The sequence below is a fragment of the Octodon degus genome, unplaced genomic scaffold (assembly GCF_000260255.1).
Source record: "Octodon degus isolate 3935 unplaced genomic scaffold, OctDeg1.0 scaffold00036, whole genome shotgun sequence".
NCBI lineage: Eukaryota > Metazoa > Chordata > Mammalia > Rodentia > Octodontidae > Octodon > Octodon degus.
This window is the reverse complement of record NW_004524612.1, coordinates 17,290,212-17,312,148: the sequence shown is the minus strand read 5'-3', so window position 1 is coordinate 17,312,148 and position 21,937 is coordinate 17,290,212. Positions and strand designations below refer to the sequence as shown.

Genomic DNA, 21,937 nt, shown 5'->3' with positions numbered 1-21,937 from the left:
CCCTCTATATATTCATACAATCTCTAACTCTGCACACTTTGGAAGAGTTGCTTCTATGGCTTTCTGAGGTCCTACATGTAAAGTAAGAGCATGAGCGCAAAATACTTTCCAGAGGACAGATTTTTAAGTTTGTTGTGTAATTGCAAATTGCACAAAATGTGAGATTGTATAGAATTTTTACTTATTTCTATTTTTTATAAAAATGACTCTAAAATATTTAAAGGAACAATTCAGGAACCTTTATTTTTATTTTACTAATCGTGACTTTTGTAGTGGACATTATTTTGTAGTTTTGTTTTATTTGATTTATCAATTTTGCACATGTCCTACTTAAATTTTAGTTTTCCTCCATCCCTTCACACATGCTAGTAGAACAGAGGCTACATTAAACCTTAAATAATAGATGATTTTGTGAAGCTTATATACAATAAATTATGTGATATTTATGTGTGTTTCTATAATCCATGTAATGTTATAGCCACGCTTCATCCTTTTTCCTACCAGTGTGTCAAATTAGTCTTTCTATACTGTAGAGCAGCGATCCATTGTGATTCCATAGACCTCTAATCATTAAAAATATTTTATTTTAATCATTCCTTATGTTCTGTTCACTTAAGACAATCCCCCATATATTTGTGTAGTTTTGTCTTTTTTTTTTTAATGTGTTTTAGTACAGGGTCTACAGGTTCTCAAGGGTCTCACTACACAGATTGCACTCCTGGCAGTCCTCCTGTTTTCAGCCTCCCGAGCACCGAGATCACAGGCACACACCACCACACCCAGTCTCCTTCCCACCTCAGCATGCCCCAGGGGCAGGGTCGGCACTGTGTACCTGGGGGACTGAACCTAGTGGCTGCTAGTCTGCTGAGCTATTGGCTGGTAGTTTTTCTTTTTATCTTTTCTTTCTTTTTTTTTATCATCTGTTTAGCATTTGACCTGGACTTTTTAATTCTATGACACTTGTAGAAATTTTGAAACTTTAATAAAATATTTTAGGGGCTGGAGAGATGGCTCAGTGGTCTAAAGCACCTACTTGCAACAAGCTTGGCAAAGCACAAGGACCGTGGTTCGATCCCCCAGCACCACATGCCAGCCAGCCCCGCACCCAGGTGGGCTGAGCTGGCCACACACACACACACACACACACATGTGCATATACAATAAATAAATGTAAAAAAATAAAATTAAATTAATAAAATAAAATATTTTAGGATTTTCTAAATATCTCTACATTTCTACCCTTAAAATTTATAACTTTAAAAATCTTTTTTCTACTTTTATTTGATACTTGTATGCATATGTGACTCATTTCACCCTATGCATAGAGAATCATTTTGTAATCAGACTCAAAGAAGTTATTCCTAGATTATATGTTGGCAAATTTTCCAATCCAAATTGTACTGCACTTACGCTTTGAAATATTTTTTATATTGTATTTCAATTTCATTTCCTTTTATTTTTTTTCCTTTTTTTTTTTCATTTGCTTTTATGCTCTTAAAAAAAATTAGAAGATCAATTCATGTTAGTGTTGTATGGAAGCACGCAGTCTTCTGTGCTCCAACTGAGGACTCTTAACCCTGGGAGTCAGTGGAGGACTTGACCCGTGTGGCTACTATGATGGAGGGGCATCCCTGCTGGGCTGCTTCCAGCCACTTCCACTACTGTTTCTTTCCTGACTCTGATAATCAGGGGCAGAGTTGGCTTTTGTATAGTTTTATGCAGCGGCCCGAAGGATTTCTGGATCCATCCTTCTTTTTGAATGAACAAATCCCCTGTCACACATCAGTGGCTTTTCTGCACTATTACATCTCTTTCCAAAAAGCTTGGCTCAAAGATGAATAATTTGCCAAAATTAGCTTCAGTTTGCAAACACATCAGCAACAAATATGTCTACTGCAGGCGTCTTCCCACATAGATGCTATTGCTCTGCTGGTTTTATGCAAACTCCATTAGCTGTAATTCATTACTCTACCTTCTTTGAAGTAATGCATTCTGGGTATGAGCAACTATACTCCTTTCTTTTTTTTATTTTTTTTATTTTTTTTTTAAGTTTATTTATTTATTGGGGGGGGGCAGCTCAGCCCACAAGGGGTCGCGGCTGGCTGGCATGTGGTGCTGGGGGATCGAACCGCGGTCCCTGTGCTTTGTCAAGCTTGTTCCAAGTAGGTGCTTTAGACCACTGAGCCATCTCGCCAGCCTCATATACTCCTTTCTAAGGATGCAAAGATTCAAATACTTGTTTATTTTGGGAACAGAGGATGAAATGCATTTAACACATAAAGCATGTTCTCAGGAAACATATTCCAGTGTTGTTAATGTCACAGAGTGTTTCTGAGTGTTGTCACATAATGTTGACATTTATGTGACCCTGTTAATATCATGGCAACAGCTCCAGAGATTTCACCCAACCTAAACTAGACATTTGCATGACAGAAAAAGGTATTAAATGGCACTTTTGATCCTACAGCAGAAATGAGAAATTATGATAAAATATTAGTCAAACATGGTATTGACTTAAGCTAGTCTGAATGAAATACAGCAGCTTTTTCTTTGATAATGGTAGAAAATATTTCAATAGTAGCTACACTGAATGGAAAATGTAAAGACTAATAAAGATTTTTGAGTGTTCTTCCAAAATTTAGCCTTGGATATGGGGGTGGCAAATGGAAAAATCTGCATCAATATACTCCAGGATATGAGACAAAGGAGAAAGCTCTGGTGAAAGGATCTTATTGGGCAGTAAAAGTATGTCTGTAGACTTGACAACAGTAAGACCAAGAAGTGGAATTTATACAATAAAAAAAACAGAAGACGGAAAAATTGATGCATAGAGGAAACTAAGAGAGTTATGACTAAGGGGAAAAAATTCACAAGGCAGAAGAGGAAAAAATAGAGGAATTAGGCTCAAAGAGAGATTAGCAGCGTGGCTGAAAGTCAAAGTTAGGTCATCCACATCTCAGGAGACCAGTGCTGATGACAATGAGGAAGGAAAGAAGAAAATCACCAAACACAGGACTTAAAAAGCTCCTAAAACCATCCTCTCTCTCTCTCTCTCTCTCTCTCTCTCTCGCTCTCGCTCTCGCTCTCGCTCTCTCTCTCTCTCTCTCACACACACACACACACACACACACACACTCAAACACACACAATTATAATTTCAAAAATGACAAACAGGAATTAAAGAACCCAAAGATAGAGAAGTGAAAGTAAAATTTTATGTTGCCTGAAGCTTGGCATTAGGACCTGGGATCTGGACGTTGTGCAGTGTCCAGCTTAAGCAGGCTCTGTTATCACTGGTAGGCAAGGTAGGCAGGCAGGGCCAGATCTGTGCCAGGCAAGCATCAACAAGGCAGTAGGAGGAGGAGAGTGAAGAAATGCTCTTTCTGGGATTTGCAAATCCATAGAAATTCATGGGGAAGGAGCCCTTCGGGCATGAGTTAGGGGCCACAGTCACTGAGATTATAACACTTCTGAAATTGTTACTTTCCAGGGTTTGGATCCCAAAGTTTGGAGTCACTGATTTTCTGCTGCTTACAACATGAATTTTCAAGTAGTCTGAAATTTTTCTCATCAATTTCCATGTTTTCATCTTGATTGCCCCGTCAGTTAACCTCTACAGGAAACTACAAATGGCAGCGCATCAAGAGGTGAGTCAGTAAACATTCACAGCACATTGTGAGTCCTCCCAAGAGGAGGTACAAAGTATTAAGTGCAGATAGAGGAATGAAGGTGTCTGCAGTCCAGTATGTTTCTTCTGAACAGTGAAGCAGTTCTCCTAAGGCTGAGCATCATTCGTATCTCATACAAGCCCATGCGTATGTATACATGATTTGTGCACTTTCATCTGTTTCAGGTATGTGCTCATCCACACTTCACAAGACACAGGCAACACGTGTTCTGTCTCACATTCAGCTCTTGGCATAGTTTGCAGTTATTGCCTCCTTCCTCATGCCGTTCCCTGCAATGCTGTTAGCACTGTGGGGAGGTCACGGCCAGGACAGGAGTAGGAATGAGCAAACACGGCTCCCTGGTTCATGTCATTGTTCGGTCTACAATGTGGAAAAGATTTTAAAGGTTGTGTAGAGTCCAGATGAGTAATTAACAGAGCTTATGTAGACATGAAACAAGAAACCACTTACAGTCTGGTATATCCCTTAAAGTCAGACAAAACTTATGCTTTTGTTTGAAGCTTTCCTTAGAAAATACTCCTAAAGTCTACTATACTGCCAAAGTGAGAAATAAGCTTGAATCATTTGTAGAAAATCAGATTCACTCTGTGACCATTCAAGTAAGATAAATCAGACACACATGTAGACAGATCTCACCAACATATATTGAATATTTTTTTTACATTTAGAACATTTATTGAAAATTAGTAGAGCATGAGTGTTATTTTTTCTGAATTTGATTCTATTGACTTACATGTCTCTCCTAAAATCAGTACAGTAATTCTTATAATAAATGTACTCATTAAATCTCATACTACAGTCCTCTTATATACTTTTTTAAACCATGTCTGCCAAACCAATTATTTGTGAAAAATTCAGGCTATTTTCATAGCATTTCTCATGTTTGATTTTGAATAAATGTATCCTGATGTCATTAAAGATACTCATCTGTCCCTCTTTTTGTTAACTAGTTCTTAAATCCAGGACTTTACTAAATTCTGGTTCAGTTACATATGTGACTGTTCTTGATTATGAGAAATAATTCCTAGGTGATGCTGTATTCTTGGATCAGTGAGGAGGCTTCTAATGTCTGGTTAGCCTTCTTTCATTAATATTAAAATTGATCCATGGGTTTAGGTGTTAGGAACAACCCATCTGTTATAAAGTTCCCCATAAACTTGTCATTGATTGGTGTTAAGCAGTTGCAAGAATTTGCTTTGATCTATCGATTATTTCCTTCCAAGTTTTAATTAAGAGTTTCAAAGCGGTGATTTATGTGATATTTGCAGGTTACTTCAGGACAGGAGAGGCAGGTTGTGAGTCGGGAAGTAGAGTCTTGTGATTGGCCAGGAGGAAGCCTGGTGAATGGTTGGTTTTCTTGTTCTTATGTTTAACATAGAGTTAAAAAAAATATTTCGTTTTTGGAAAGTGGGAATCGCGATATTGGCTCCCGGGTCACCTGTTAGCTGACTTGACCTGAGGTGCGCGAGGTCCCAGAATACTGAAGACTTGGTCTGCGCTGGACTTCCACTGCGTCATTTCTCCCACGCGCTGAGAATGGTGCTTCTGGCCCGCCTGGCTGAGGGAGGCAGAGGCAGGTGCCCCGGGGCGGCTTTGCTCCCAGCTTCTACCTCAGCACAGCTAGAAAATGTTTTCTGAATAAAAGAAAACTGCGTCAAGTACTCAGGTCAACATTTCCAATGCAGATAGAATGTTCCAGGGGTTTTAGTGAAGGATTTTTTTTTTTAATGTGTATTTGTTGTTGTTGTTGTTGTTGTTGAATTCTGGGCCTGGGCTAGGACTGGGTCTATATTGAATATTATTAAAAAATCCCTTGTATAAATATTTTACTACTTTATTTTTTAAAAATTTATTTATTTATTTATTTATTTATTTATTGTGTGTGTGTGTGTGTGTGTGTGTGTGTGACCAGCTCAGCCCACCAGGGGTGGGGCGGGCTGGCATGTGGTGCTGGGGGATTGAACCGCGGTCCCTGTGCTTTGCTTAGCTTGTTCTAAGTGGGTGCTTTAGACCACTGAGCCATCTCACCAGCCCTACTACTCCTTTATTAAGACATCAAATGATTAATAAAAGGTTTTTTGGCTACTTCAAACATATTATGTTCTCAAAATTGAGGTGACTATTTTCCAGACAATTATTAGTGTTGCAAACTGTGGCTAACTTTACCTTGGTCAAAATGTGCATTGACCTAAGGAGAGTCACATGGAGAGAAAACATCCTCTCAGACTTTCACAGAGATCAAATTGGTCAAGCAATGGCCATGACTCATGCACATGGCTGACACTGAAAAAGAATCTCCAAACTGTATAGTACAAGGTTTCAGGGTAAATCTTGAGGGGATTTGACTGACCTTGACAGATACAAAAGTTACATTTCTTGTTATATAGGCCTTGTTGTATCTTGGTTTTTTTTTTTTTTTTTTTTTTCTATCTTGGTCTTGACCATCCAGCAGAAAAGTATAAAAATGAGGCATAAACAGTAAAGCCATATTAATATGCTGAGCTGCAAAAGGCTCAAGTCAACAATTTCTAACGTTGCCAGTCCTACAGATAAGCCACTACTATTATGGACTACTGGACTATATTGGATTATTTTGTTAAATTCACACACCTACAATATTTAAATGCAATGGAATATCTCTGACAAAACTAAACAAGAAAAAGGGAGATAGAAATGAAGGACCAGTTTGTATCTGTATACACAAAATAGTTAGACTAGATTTACAGTTACTTTCTCTTAATTCAATGAGAAGAAAGATTTGTACTACTAGTGTTTGGACAGGATACCATGTCTACATCTTGTACTATGAATAACCACTATGAATATAACAATATGCAGTGTATTAATTATTAAGACTGTACTACAAAAAAGAAATATGCATTGAAAGTGCTGCACACATATTGTCAATTTCTTCTGCAAAGGCCAGCAGGTTAGTAGGTTTTTGTGGTAAACAATATCTTTAAAGTAGTGCCAGTAAAATTATTAAAACATTGGAGCAAGTTTTTATTTCATAAATTACGTTTTCATTTTGTTGAAAATATTATTTCTCTTATATTAGAAATAAAAGCTCTAAATAAAGAACATGGACTAGTTGTACAACTCAGCAAATGGCCCTTGCCTGGTAAATACAAGGTCTTAGATTCAATTCCTGGTTTTAAAAAAAGGAGAACCCTGATAAAACACAGTAGAAACTGGTATACAAGTATTTATCTGTTACAATAGGATCAAGAGACAAGGGGGCAGAGCATACCTATGAAAAGAATTCATTGTGTTGTGTACTCAAATCCAATTTATGCGAGAAACTCAGACATTCTGTGCGACAAAGATGTTATAAAATCGGGCTCAAGAGAAGAAATGTGAGAAACTTAGGATACTTTGGGATAGTGGGTAATAAGTTCAAATTAAGCAAATTTTATATTTGGTGTCTGCATAGCATCTTCCACGAAGGTCATTGGCTTCATGTGTGGTAGACACATAGAAATGGGCTAGAAATACACAAATGGAAAAATGGAAAAAAAAAATGGGTAATCTTTGTAAATTTTTTATTGTTCATATCTTCATTGCATAATGGCTGCCTTCCATGTGTGTGGTCGATGCATTGATGTGAGACGCCTTCTTGTTTTCAATGTCTTCTCCCAACCCACTTCATTTTCCCTTTTTTCCATTCTTTTTTGAATTTGTAAACCATGTATCTTGCTATTTCTCATTATCTGTTTTTCATATGTGTGAATTTTATTTAGAAACTATCATGTAAAATAAACAGTGATATTTAAAATTTATGTCCAACCTGAACTGCATCATCAAATGGTTAATTTATTTTCTTAAAAGTCACCCAAATTTATTTGATGTCACAGTCATATCACACTAAGAAACTTTTTTTAAATAATTACATCACAGTGGCTTAAAAAGGATTCATTAAGATGTGATCACAGGGGCCAAGGAGATGGCTCAGTAGAATAAGCGCTTGCCTGGCAAGCACAGGGGCCTGAGTTCAATCCCCGGTTCCGTCAAAAAAAAAAAAAGATGTGATCACGGGAATGGCTAATTAAGGATCAAAATGAGAGGATGCTGTTCAAAATTCGGGAAAATCCTGAGCATGATCATATATCAGGAATGTTCAGGATACAGCTGTCCTCAGGGTAAAGATCATAGCGGCATCTGCTGCTATTGCTTAGGAGTCTGCGTCAGTGACATTCTCCTCAGTGGAGTGGTGAGCAATAAAGGCGTATTATTGCAATGACTGATATTATGACGTAAGTTCTCTAATTCTCATAGATGGAATTGATGGCTTACATTCTTGTTATAGTTTTCCAAACAATGCAATAGTAATTTACAGTACATGTTGTAGTGAGAGTGAATATAGGGAATCTTTCAACAATTATGACACAATGAACAGCCAATTTTTGGTTTTGTTTTACAAGTCTGTTTTGTTTTTCTTTATTTTTAAAGAGAATACAAAATAGTTAATAAAAAATGAGAAGGGATAAAACATTTCACTAAACAATATAGCAAAAATTCAACAATAAATGTTACATAATGTTATCTTCAATAGGCTCTTTGAGTTATCAGATGAAAATATGCAAATTTTTATGTAAGAAGAGAAGAGAGAAAAAATAATTTAAGCATTGATAGCCCTTTCAGCAGACCAGCAGAATTCAGCAGTGTATTTATCCAAGTTATACTTTATATGTACGTAAAGCCTTTTAATACATGAGGAATACCAGATATTTAGATAGAAATGAAGGAGCAATAAGCTTGGTTTAAAAGTCACAAAAATAGTAATGATCTAAATTGTGATGTATAATAAAAGTGAATTAACAAAATATGTATTTTTCATTATTTGCTGCCTAAATTTTTATAATGTGTACAAGACATAAAGTTGAGCACAATTTCCATACCAGGTATCGTGTGATACTCTCTGCAAAGAACATCATATGAATTGATAATATATGCCGCTGATGGTGGGTACCTGCCATTAGATGCCTGTTGGAGACACTGGCTGGACTGTTGCCCTGAACACTTGTCCCACCCATGGGTGCTGTTTCTCCTCCACCTCAGCGCTGTCTTCTCAGTCCACTTACTAGGAAGTTTGTCAGTACCTCTTTCTCTAAATTTGGATGTGCATGTTATGTAGGAATCAATCACCATTGAAGATGTGACCATCAGATTCACCCCAGAGGAATGGGCTCTGATGGACACAGCGCAGAGGAAGCTGTACAGAGCTGTGATGCTGGAAACCATCAGGAACTTGCAATCCCTGGGTGAGTCTCTTTACCCACACGTCTATGTATGCACCTACCTTCTATCCTATTTGTCATCAACTCACATTTTCTAGGATACATGACCGGTGTCCCTAACCGTTTCAGTTCATATTCATATTTTTATGTGACAACCATGTCAAAGCTCAATTCATTTCTTTAATATAAAATACATTTTTATCACATTCTAAATAGCCTCCAAAATTATTTTGTGAAGTAATATAGCAGAATCTCGAAATGCTGAGCACATGAAAGTAGTAAAACTTACGGACATTATAAATACATCAGGTATCTTGTGGATGACTTTTATCTGAGCATTATGATGAGGCTTGTGATATCTGTGAAAATTAAAGGACTATGACTATAATTGGGGAGCTTATATTGGATGCTGTTTTAAATTATATACTCTGTATCATGGAAGAATATATATTTTTCCCTGTGAAAGCATATGTAGTAGCCATCTTAGGCTCTTCATATTTTCTTCATTTTTAGTAGTACTTGTTTAGTCCACAAGGTTACACTCTCTGGAGAGGGCAGCATGTGTAGAACTCATCTCACGTCTTCATTCTCTTCCTCTTCTCTTTCTTCTTCCTCCCTCCTTCAACCCCAAGCTTCCAGTAATTTTTGCAAAAGATGAATTTTTCTATTTCTCTGTATCAGATGTGTGTGTATATTTTTTTCTCAAAGACTAAATTCATATGACATTTGAGCTTGTTTGATTTTTTTCTACCTGAAAAACTAATAAATACCCTTCACTATTTTCTTAACTCTTTGCCTGTGCTTTTTATCTACATCCTTCTCACATCTTCTAGGAAGACTTCCTTGGCCTTGGTCATAGTGCAGAAGTATTTGTTTCTATGAACTTGCCAATCCACTTTCTCACTCTGTCCTCAACAGGATGCCAGTACGGCAACTCAGATTTTGTTTCTCACACGGATGAGATATGGGTGAAATAGTTAATGTTTGATTACCCTCCTCTGGCTTAGTCTGTTCAAGAGATTTATTGTTCCATCTGACATGATTTTTGTGTTGATTATGAGCAAGGAATACTTTCTTATGTATACATGTGTCATAAGTGAACTTTTGGAAGATAACTTACTCATCTGCATATAATGAACAGTTTTCAAGAACAAACAGCTTTCCAAAAAAAATCGTAATCCAGGTTAAAAAAAATGCAAATGGTGTTTCAATATAGAAGATAGCCAGGCCAATGAGTTTGCAAAATACAGTTTTTTTTTAAGTAAATGATATAGTCTTACATAATTTTATTTGAGTATCTGGAGCAGACACTCACCAAAATTTTCCAGCCTTGTCATTTCTTTCAGATGATCATCACTATTCATACAATTTCACATCATTATTTTGGCTTTAGAGAAAAACAATATTGGGTCATGGAATGAGACTTTCATGTACTGGCCCTTGTCCTTATCATCGGTGAACATTTCACATGCCTGCCTCCTGAGGCTCTTGTCTCATTTGTTAATAATCGAATCCTGAAAATCGGGTACAATAACCAGTTAGCTATCTTGCTTAAGCCTATGAGGGAACTGCACATGGCCTCTCTGATATCCTTAAGTAATCATTTTGGAGGCTTTTAAAAATGGTAGATATTAATCATACTAAACAGTAGGATTCATTTTAGCACAAGTACCTGTGGATAAAACACTCCTGGATCCTATTCCATCAAACTTTTACCACCCTAACATTTCTTCTCTTCTTTACTTAATCTTCTTTTCATTATATAATATTCTGCTGTCTAATTTTGTATCATTTCAAGCACTCTGGTTGTCTTTTCTATTTCAAATATATGGGCGATATAGTTAATGTTTGATTACCCTCCACTAGCTTAGTCTGTTCAAGAGATTTATTGTTCCATCTGACATGATTTTTGTGTTGATTATGAGCAAGGAATACTTTCTTATGTATACATGTGTCATAAGTGAACTTTTGGAAGATAACTTACTCATCTGCATATAATCAACAGTTTTCAAGTTCATTTTCTAACAAAGTTGAATTCTTATTATGGGAAATTTAATCCGTTTTCAAAAATATATATGTGTAGACGTCCCTGGCTGTTTTATGCAATGTATACACTATTCTATTTTAGACATGCACACTAAGTGAGTATGTTGCTGTTTTTCTTATTGTGTTTGCTGTATAATTTGTATATGCTACACTGACATGTCCACTTTTGTTTATATCATAAATTTTCCTTAATATTTTCTCTTAGTGGATTGTCCTCATTTATATGTTTTAAGATTATATTTCTAGTGCTGTGAAGAATATACTTAGTATATTGATTTCAAGAGCAGTAAGTATATAGGAATGTCTTGATATTGTTTATTACACTAATATCAATTTCATTGCATCAAAAATATGGGATACAATATTTTCTATTTTCTCCCCTTAGGTAAAAATTTTAAAATATATACATGGTATCCACAGTATCAGAGGTTTCTGCATATGAGAGGCTGGCATCAAGGTGGAATATCATGGTAGAACCCTCATTTTTGTCTAAATATTTATTCATTCATAGAAATTGAAGTAGACGTTATTATAGAAAAGGGTTCACAGAAGTGGGGGCAGGGAAAGAGCACTCCCTTCCAATTCATGGACCAACTGATCCCCTTATTTGAATGAGGCTTGAACAGTGAAAATCATTTTAACCTGTGAACTAATGAAGAAATTAAGCCATAGAAAAAGAGTGCCTCAAGATCCGCTCATATTTGTAAACCCATCCCTACTTATGCATGATTTCTGCGAGATTTTCTAAATTTACAACATAAAAGACTTCCATCTTGTAGCATATGGTTATAATCTATTTACTCAAAGTTCTGAAATTTCCTATGCAGAATAATTTTACTTTTGGGTTAAGTTTATTTTCAGTACCTATTTTAGATTTGGAAGTTGTCAATAGTGGATTCCCTGTATTTTTGCTCAATGTTCATTTGTAGCATGCAGAAAGTCTATTGCTTTCCACAGCATGATGTTTATTTTGCCATTTGGCCAAATTTGCTCATGGGATCCTAAAGGCTTGTGTCATATCAGATCGTTTCATTAACAAATGTGCATAGTATGAATTTATGTGTTTTATAATTGTCATCTTTTCTTACTGCTATTCTTTAATATTCTGCTGTTTCTTATTTGGTTTTGGTAAAATTGTAAGTACTCCATTCAATGGAAATGCTGAGATAAACCCAAGATACTTCCTGACTTCTGAGTAAATATTGTCACACTTCATCATGTAGTGTGATGTTGATTCAACATCATATAATCTTCATAATATAAAAGAGCTACATGCCTTCCTCTATTTTGTAGCCATTTTAATCTGATAATTGAGAAATATTCTGAAGGCTCCTTACACTCTATTGTTTTTTTGATGTTAGGGCAGACAACTTCCTCTTCAATGGGCTCCTTTTGCTTTTTTGTACTTTTGGTTTTAGGGGAAATAACTTCATCCTGGAGTGGTTCCTCTTGCATTTTAGCCTTTTTGGATTTAGAAGGACTCATGCCAACTTCTGAAGGCCCTGCTTTCTTCCTAACAATGTTAGCCTTAGAAGAAATATTTTCTTCCTTTCCTTCTGGTGACTTCACAGCCTTGTTAGAATTTGGCTTTCTTTTCTACCTTTCTTCTCCTTTCCTTTCTTTTTCCAGGGCCATATCTGATTCCAAACTGGCATTAGTGCCAAGATTTCCTGGCATCACTCAGCACACGCTGCCTAGGCCGACTGGTCTCCTCAACCATGTGCAAAGGGAGCTGATTCTTAATTCTATAATTTTTAAAGGTGTCATTCTGTGTGTCCTCTATGTAGGCTATCATGTTATCTGAAAATAAAACTTAGAATTCTGCATTTTTCTCATCCCCCTCAAAGGGTACTTTATTAAGTACTACTTAATAAATTAGAAAATGATATAATTCTTTCTAACTCATTTGCACCATTCTAGTCCCATAAGCAGACAGACACCAAAGTACATTTATATTATATTCTCATGTTCCCAGAAGTATGCATAAATTTTCTTATTTTTTGCATTTAGTTTGACTTTTGAATTCACTAAAATTAGGGTGTAGTATACTGGGGATATCTTGTACTTTGTGTGAAAATTTTATTATTAAGAGAACTTTTCCCAGGGACATGTTTTGCTTCTTTATTTCCAAAGATAGTATTTATAGGCTAAGGTGTTTGAGTCGAATTATTTAGATGCAGCCCTTTCTCTTCAGCACACAAGTGTTCCAGGTCATAACTAAATCTACATATACATCCATAATTCACTTATATAGATAGATTTTTTTCACTGCTACTTTTAAAATACATCAATACTCTATATACCTCTGCTGCACTGTGAATAACGTCTCTGTAGTGATGCATAAAACAGACTGAACGACAAGTGCTGTGGAATTTGATTCCCTGATGGGGAGCTTGGTGAATGAGTAATGACGTGAAGGAAAATTTGACATGCTCTTTCAGAGCAGAAATCAGAAAGTGACATGAAGTATTAATATATACAAGCAGCCAATCATAGATCTTCTCTTAAACAATGTAGAAAATAAAGCCTTAGAGAAATTTACAAGACGTATTGAGAGCAGAATAATGTACATTCAGTAAAAATTTGAAAAGACTCAATCACAGTAGACAACTTTAAAATTCAGAAGATTTGGGGCTGGTGAGATGGCTCAGTGGTCTAAAGCACCTACTTAGAACAAGCTAAGCTAAGCAAAGCACAGGGACGGCGGTTCAATCCCCCAGCACCACATGCCAGCCAGCCCCGCCCCCTGGTGGGCTGAACTGGCCACACACACACTAAATAAATAAATAAATAAATAAATTCAGAAGATTGTAACTACTATGAAAAATTATGGGAACATTTGCAGAATTTGATGCATTCCTAAATCTATGCACAGCATTGCAGTTTAACAAAAATACATATAAATACTTAATAAAGAAATAATAGGGTCAGGCAAATAGCTCTGTGGATTAATGTGCATGCTTAGGAAGATGCAGGACCTGGGAGTTGGATCCCAGGGACTGCCATGCCAGCCCTGTCCCTGGGGCACACTGAGATGACAACTGAAACTGGGAGTGGTGGCGCACACCTGAAATCCCAGCAATCTGGAGGCTGTAAACAGGAGAATCGTTATGAGTCTGATCTATGTAATGAGACCCTGTAAACCCTGTGGGCCTCCGTACTAAATTTTAAAAAATAAATAAACAAATTGACACATACAGTAAAAAATCACAATATGTAGCAAATTTATACTATGTAATCATGAGTTCTACAAAATCTTCTAGTAAGTTATATCAGCAACAGTCCTAGTACTATTTCATAAATTAGAAAATGATATAATTCTTTCTGACTCATTTGTGGAGGTTTGCACCATTCTAGTCCCATAAGCAGACAGACAGCAAAGTACAAAAACATTTCCAGCAAGTCTCCTTAGGAACATAGATGAAAACTAGCTTCAGCAAGATATTTGTGAATAGAATGAACATTATCACTAAAAAAAGTCAAGTATCATGACCAATTAGGATTTAAACCAGAATAGCACAAATGGAAATAAATACCTAAAATACACCATATAGACAAAAATAATACCTAAACTAACAAGTTAATACTGCTAAATTAAAAGCAAAGTTTTTAATAAATCCAACAATACTGCTTGATTAAAAAATTTCTGAACAACACAGATACAGAACGATCTTAATGGAATTTGTTAATAGCTGTTAGATTATGATTCACCAATGGTCAGAATCATTTTAAGGGGAGAAAAAAGAAAGCATTCACTTGAGGGGGATGAGAAAAATGCAGAATTCTAAGTTTTATTTTCAGATAACATGATAGCCTACATAGAGGACACACAGAATGACACCTTTAAAAATTATAGAATTAAGAATCAGCTCCCTTTGCACATGGTTGAGGAGACCAGTCGGCCTGGGCAGCGTGTGCTGAGTGATGCCAGGAAATCTTGGCACTAATGCCAGTTTGGAATCAGATATGGCCCTGGAAAAAGAAAGGAAAGGAGAAGAAAGGTAGAAAAGAAAGCCAAATTCTAACAAGGCTGTGAAGTCACCAGAAGGAAAGGAAGAAAATATTTCTTCTAAGGCTAACATTGTTAGGAAGAAAGCAGGGCCTTCAGAAGTTGGCATGAGTCCTTCTAAATCCAAAAAGGCTAAAATGCAAGAGGAACCACTCCAGGATGAAGTTATTTCCCCTAAAACCAAAAGTACAAAAAAGCAAAAGGAGCCCATTGAAGAGGAAGTTGTCTGTCCTAAAATCAAAACAGCAATAGAGTGTAAGGAGCCTTCTGAAGACCACATAGGCGCTCTAAGCCCAAAAAGATGAAGAAAGAAAAAGAAACCAATGGAGAAATTGGAGCGAAAAGGCCCAGACTGAAAACTGGGTTATCTCCTCCTGAAGCTGATTCCAATGGTGCCACCAGTGAAGAAGGTAACAGTGAGAGAGCAGGAAGTATCCGTGGAACAAAGAGAAGGCCCTTTCTCTAATTTTCCCATATCTGAAGAAACTGTTAAGCTTCACAGTGCTCGAGGGGTGACCTTTCTGTTTCTTCTACAAGCAAAGACCTGTCACCATGTCTATCGTGGGAAAGACTTAATTGCACAGGTGTGCACAGGCACCGGGAAGACTCTCCTTTGCCATCCCTTTGATAGAGAAACTTCAGGGACAGCTGCAAGACACGAAGAATATTTATTCTTCGTGTCCCCAGATACTTATGCCTGCACCTACAAGGAAGTTGGTAATTCAAGTAAGCAGAGACGTCAGTGACCTCACAAAAAACTGGCAGTGGCTTGGTTTTATGATGGAACACTATACGGAGGTCAAATTGAACAGATGCATCAATTGCATTCATTGAATGCATCAACAAATTCAACCATTGATATCCTGGGTGGGACTCATGGTTGTATCAAAGACCACTTCCTGAACGGCAAGCTGGATTTCTCCAAACTTAAACATGTTGTCCTAGATGAAGTTGACCAGACATTGGATATGGGTTTTGCTGATCAAGTGGAAGAGATTCTTTGTGTGGCTTACAAAAAAGACTCAAACTTTGCTTTTTTCTGCAACTTGCCCAAGTTGGGTATTTCATGTTGCTAAGAAATACATGAAATCTACATATGAACAGGTGGACCTGATTGGTAAGAAGACTCAGAAAACAACAGTAGCTGTGCAGCATCTAGCCATGAAGTGCCACTGGACTCAGAGGGCAGCAGTTATTGGAGATGTGATCTGTGTAGACAGTGGCCATCAAGGGCACACTATTGTCCTCTCTGAAACCAAGGAAGAAGCCCGGGAGCTGTCACGGAATGCACCCATCAAGCAGGATGCCCATCATTACACGGTGACATTCCACAGAAGCAAGGAGAAATCATCCTGAAAGGTTTTGCATAATGGTGGATTTGGAGTTAGGTATCAACTAATGTTGCTGCACATGGATTAGATATCCCTGAGTTGATTTGGCTGGACAAAGCTGTCTACCAAAGGATATACTCCTATATTCATCGTTGTGAGCAGACAGGCCAAGCCAGAAGGACAAGGGTTTGTGTCTGCTTCTATCAGCGCAAGGAAGAATATCAGTTAGCACAAGTGGAGCAGAAAGCAGGAATTAAATTTATACAAAAAGTCCCTTTTCCAATAGAAATAAGAAAAGCTTCTAGCAAAGATACTATCAGGCTTTTGGATTCTGTGACTCCCACTGCCTTTGGCCACTTGAAGTAGTCAGCTGAGAAACACAGAGGAGAAGGGAGCTGTGGAGGCCCTGGCTGCAGCCCTGGCGCACACTTCAGGCGCCACATCCGTGGACCAGCACTCTTTGATCACTCAGAGGCAGGTTTTGTAACCCTTTTGTTGTCATTGTCGTTGTTGTTGTTGTTGTTGTTGTTGTTGTTGTGCCAGGGATTAAACTCAGGACCAGGGATCAAACTCAGGACCTTGTACTTGCCAGGCAAGCATTCATTCCACTGAGCTATCTCCCCAGCCCCTGGAGGCAGGTTTTGTGACCATGAACGTAAGGTGCTCAATTCAAATGCCTAATAGTAGTTATGCTTGGAAAGAACCTAAGGGTCAACTGGGTGAGGATATTGATTCCAAAGTGAAGGGAAAGGTCTTCCTCAAAGGGAGGCTGGGTGTTTGCTTTGGTGTCGGTACTGCTGCAGTTACAGAAATACATGACAAATGGCATGACTCGAGATGCTGGCAGCTTGCTGTGGCCACAAAGCAGCCAGCGCTGGAAGGACCACAGGAAGGATTTCAAGGTTCCAGGGGTGGGGAAGGTGGCCGTGGTTTCAGGGGACAGCATGATGGAAACAGAAACTCCAGGGGACAGCGATCAGGAGGTAGCAATAACAGTAGCAGACCCCATAGCACAGGCCAGAAGTGGAGTTTTAGCAAGGCATTTGGTCAATGATAACAAGCAGAGGTTTTATATGGCAGAAACAGAACTATGTTTTCAATGTGAAACTGAATGCGATTTTTCATACAATTAATAGCACAACTTTCTTTTGACCACTTGGCCAGTTCCCAACCCTTCCAGAGGGTAAGGGTTCATCTCAATTATTTCATTTGATCATTGTCATTTCTGACTATTGCTGCTGCTTTCCATCATGTTTTCATTTAAAAAGGAAAATGAATTTATTACAACTTTATTCTAATATATTATCTAGGTTGTAAGATAGAATCAAGCACATAGTTGCCTATACTGTATTTGTATGTTGATCATTTGTTGTTGTTGTTGTTTTTTTTTTTTTTTTTTTTTTTTTTTTTTGTAGTACTAGGGATGGAACCCAGGGTCTTCCACATGCTAAGCATGTGCCCTATCACTAAGCCCCATCCCCATTCCCAGAGTATTTCCTTATAGTAGTGTCCTTCCCTAAAGTAAAAGCCTGAAGGAAGCAGTACTCTCTGGAGGACCACTTTATCCTTTGAAAGCCAAGGCTTTCATCTGTAATTGGCATTCCATGGCCTCCTGCTACACAATTACTCATGTGGTCCTGGAACTTATCTTCTGAGAACTGATGTAGAGCAGTGTTTTGAAATGAAATTTTAAACTTAGTTGAGTTGTAACAGGTTTTTTTCTGGAATATGTTCTAGGTTTGGAGGATGAAATACATTCAGTACAGTTTATCCACATTAGTGTGCATTTTGATATGTTTTTATCTCATGTTGATTCATGCTTCAGCATATCCACAGATAGCATTTATAGGACATTTTAGTGGGAAGCCAGTGACTTGAAGAGATTTCAAATGCTTGAGATGGCTCCATCTCTTTCTTTGGGAGTGAGGAGGCTGGACAGAGTTGAAATGGTTGTGCTCCATTTCTTCCTATTGGAGGATGATTGTTTACCGAGAATGAAATGAAGGAAGTGAGAGTATCAGTCTTGTATTGCTGAAGAGTATGCCAACAACTTAATGTACTGTGAATCCATCAAGAGGTTAACTTCTAGTGGGTTGCAGGGCCTTTTTATAAAGTACGTAGTGATGGGAACCTTGGGACAAGCTTTGGAAGAAAGTTTAAATTACACAATTCATCTCCTTTCCCTTCAGTTACCTTGAGCACCTTGCAGAAAGGGCCCTGAGAGGCAACTCATCACCTGATCCTGAGGCGGTGCCTTTTTCTGTCTGAACTTCCTTGAATCCTGTCTAGGTGTCACCTGCCCTCTTAGAGCTCTCTTGACTTTCATTCCTTGTCAGTTTCATTTCCTTATTCCTATCCTTCCTGGTGTCCTGTCAAGCCACAGGGAATTATGGGGACGTGCTGGGTGGCAGCCTATTCACGTGTGCTTTATGGGCTCTAATGTAGTAGATTCTGGTTTTGCCCAAATACAGGGTATGCTTTAATAACAACAAAACATTGCACATTTTAGATAGGAATAAATGTCTTATAAAGATAAGATAAATGAACAATCAGGTCTAAAGAGTGAAAGGAAAGGATTAATAGCAATTTCACCTCATACAATTTGATTTAAAAAATTCATGTTTTGGTAAATGAAGCTAATTGTTTCTTCTGGATCCCAGTACTCAAACCAAGTTTATAAATCTGTAATCGAGCTTCTCTTTTGTTTAAATGGGCTTTTGGGGTAACCTGGAAAAGTCATTTTTACTATTTTCTACAGAGAAAATATTTTCCAATTTATGTGTCAAACAGCTGAATGGACTTGAATTACAAGCATTTTTTTTTTTTATATTGGGGCTATCTCTGCAGTGGTTTCTCTATAGTTGTATATACAAGTTTTGACTGTAAAATGAGTTCATGTATAAAATACTACTTTATGCCATAATACAGATGTTGGTGCTTTTAAAAATAGTCAATCCATTAATCAATCCATTAAAGAGAAAACATAAGAAATTGGAAAAACAAAAACCTTGCCAGGCCTTCCTTATACAGGAGACTGTTCTGTGGAGTAGAAAACGACTCATAAGATAGATCACGTAAAAGAAAAGATCCAAGCATAAAATTAGCGAGTGAGATGAAAAATACTTATAAAAACATTGACAAAAATCCAACAAACATGAAAAAATTTCGACATCGCCGGCCATGAGGAAGTGCGGGCGAAAACTTCCTCAGCGCAGCCTGCAGGGAGTAAAAAACAACAACCTGGCACCCTGAACAGCCGCTCTGAAGACAATAATATGCAATACAGCTATTGGTGAATTCCTATCACTTTGTTCAGTGAAATTCGTTATTGTTTGTAACGTATCTTTTTTAAATTTTGTGTGGGATTTTCTTTAAAAACAATAACAACTGATACGGTATCTGTGATGAAAAAGGCATGCTTCTAAATTATGCATGGAATGAAAACTTAGACAGCCAACCTTCACAGCAGCGTGGGAAGTTCCCAACGAAGTGAGTGTAGAAATTCCATATGACTCAGTTCTCCCATTCTTTTCTTTTCTTTTTTTAAAATCTATTTTAGGGAAGGATCTACAGGTGTTCAGGGTCTCACTACTAGATCAGACTCGTAGTGATCCGCCTGTTTACAGCTTCCCAAGAGCTGGGATTACAGTGCGCGCCACTATGCCCAGTCTCAATTGCTGTGTCAGAGACCTAGGGGCAGATGCCAGCATGGCAGGCCAGGGATCCAACCCCCGGCCCCTGAGCCTGCTTGCGGGTGCCTTAATCTGCTGAGCTATTTAGCCAGTCCTAGTTTTCCCATTGTTAGTAATTTTCAAAAAATACCCCTGTGTCATATCACAGTCACATATGCATCCTGATAGGTATAGGAGCACAATTCCTAATAGCTAAATCCACGAATCAACCTGTATCTCCTGCAACCATTTCAAGTATCCAGAAAATGTGGTGTCAGTAAATGTGGTATGGCTTCTCTCCAATGATTGATAACTTTGAAACAAAACAGAAGCACCTGAGAAGTATAATGTTAATGAAATTAAATCAGACACCAAACTTAAACACTGTATGCTATCCCTTATTTGAGTAAGGCAAACTAAGAAAAAATAGAATTAAAATATACAGAAGAAATTAAATCCCATAGATGTCTCATAAATATGAAACAGGCCAGGAGACTGAGAGGAAGATCAAGGTGGGGATGGATAAAGATTTATGACATGGAATATACAAGCCCTAAATTCCTACAGTAGTTCATGTCAAACAATCACATTTTCTCACTACTATAAGAACCTGAAAGAGTAAATAAATTCTGAAAGGAACAATAGATACTGTGACAGGGAAAGAGATTCTTCAATGGGAAAGAAAAAAAGCTGGGATGAGGAAAATGAGAAAAGAAAGAAGGGATTCTTTCTTTGAAAAAAAGGAGAAAAGAAAAAAGGATTATTTGGATAACTGCAGTGCCAACATCTGATGACCTGTTGAAATGAGCAGTTTAATTTTTCATTTTTTATTTCTTTTAATTTTTCTGTTTTTTTAAATGAATTTTGCACCTTTATAATAGGTAACCTAACAACTAATTTGGTTTTTTTAATAATTTTGTTGAGAAACAAATAGCAATGAAACAGTTACAAAACAGATTAGTAGGACAGTTTCAATATTTAATACATTGCATATTGTTGTCTCCATAGAGGTGATTCAGAGTACAAGATGCAGACATGATGTCCTGTCCAAACACTGTTAGAACAAATCTTTTAGTCACTAATTTGAATATAACATTAGGAAATAGAGCAACCACCGTTGAATTTCTGTTACGTTGTTTAGTGAAACTCTGTATCATTTCTAATACTGTTTTTTTATTACTACTTTTTTTTAATATTTATTTATTTATTCATTCATTCATTTTTTGTGTCTGTGTGTGGCCAGCTCAGCCCACCAGGGGGCGGGGCTGGCTGTCATGCGGTGCTGGGGGATTGAACCATGGTCCCTGTGCTTTGCTTAGCTTAGCTTGTTGTAAGTAGGTGCTTTAGACCACTGAGCCATCTCACCAGCCCCTATTACTACTTTTTATTCTTCAAAAAACAACAAAAATATGTATGAGCAACATTAACATGAACTATAAACAAAAAAGAAAATGAGTGAAGGGATTTAAAGATGGGTGAATGAATTGAAATGAAAATGGATATTTGAAAAAAGGAGACAAGAAAAAAAAGGTCACAGACTGTCCTGCTACAATGCTGTTTATGTTTAGATTTCTAAATTTCTGTGTAAAAATATGTAATTGTTTATTCAGATTTTTAGATATTTTTTATTTTTTTATTTTTTTCTCCATATTCTGTAAAGACTTAAAGTTTGTTTTTGTTTTTTTTGTTTTGCAGAACTGGGGATTGAACTCAGGCCCCTGCGCTTGCCAGGCAAGCGATTATTCCACTGAGCCATCTCCCCGGCCCCAAGACTTAAAGTTTAACCTATCAATACTAGATGGAAAATACTTCACCTAGGCAGGCATCCCTCCCTCTTCTGGGATGTTGCTTTCTTTATTTTAGTTACTCATGGTCAGTCCAGCAAGGTCTGAAAATGGTAAGTGGAAGTTTCCAGAAATAAATAATGTGTACATGTTCAAAACAAAGAAAATGG

General features: G+C 37.3%; 1 pseudogene; it reads left to right on the top strand.

Annotated features, from left to right (window-relative positions):
• The first annotated feature begins 14,896 nt into the window (after positions 1-14,896).
• LOC101564424 lies at positions 14,897-17,366 on the top strand (annotated as a pseudogene).
• Positions 17,367-21,937: the final 4,571 nt, after the last annotated feature.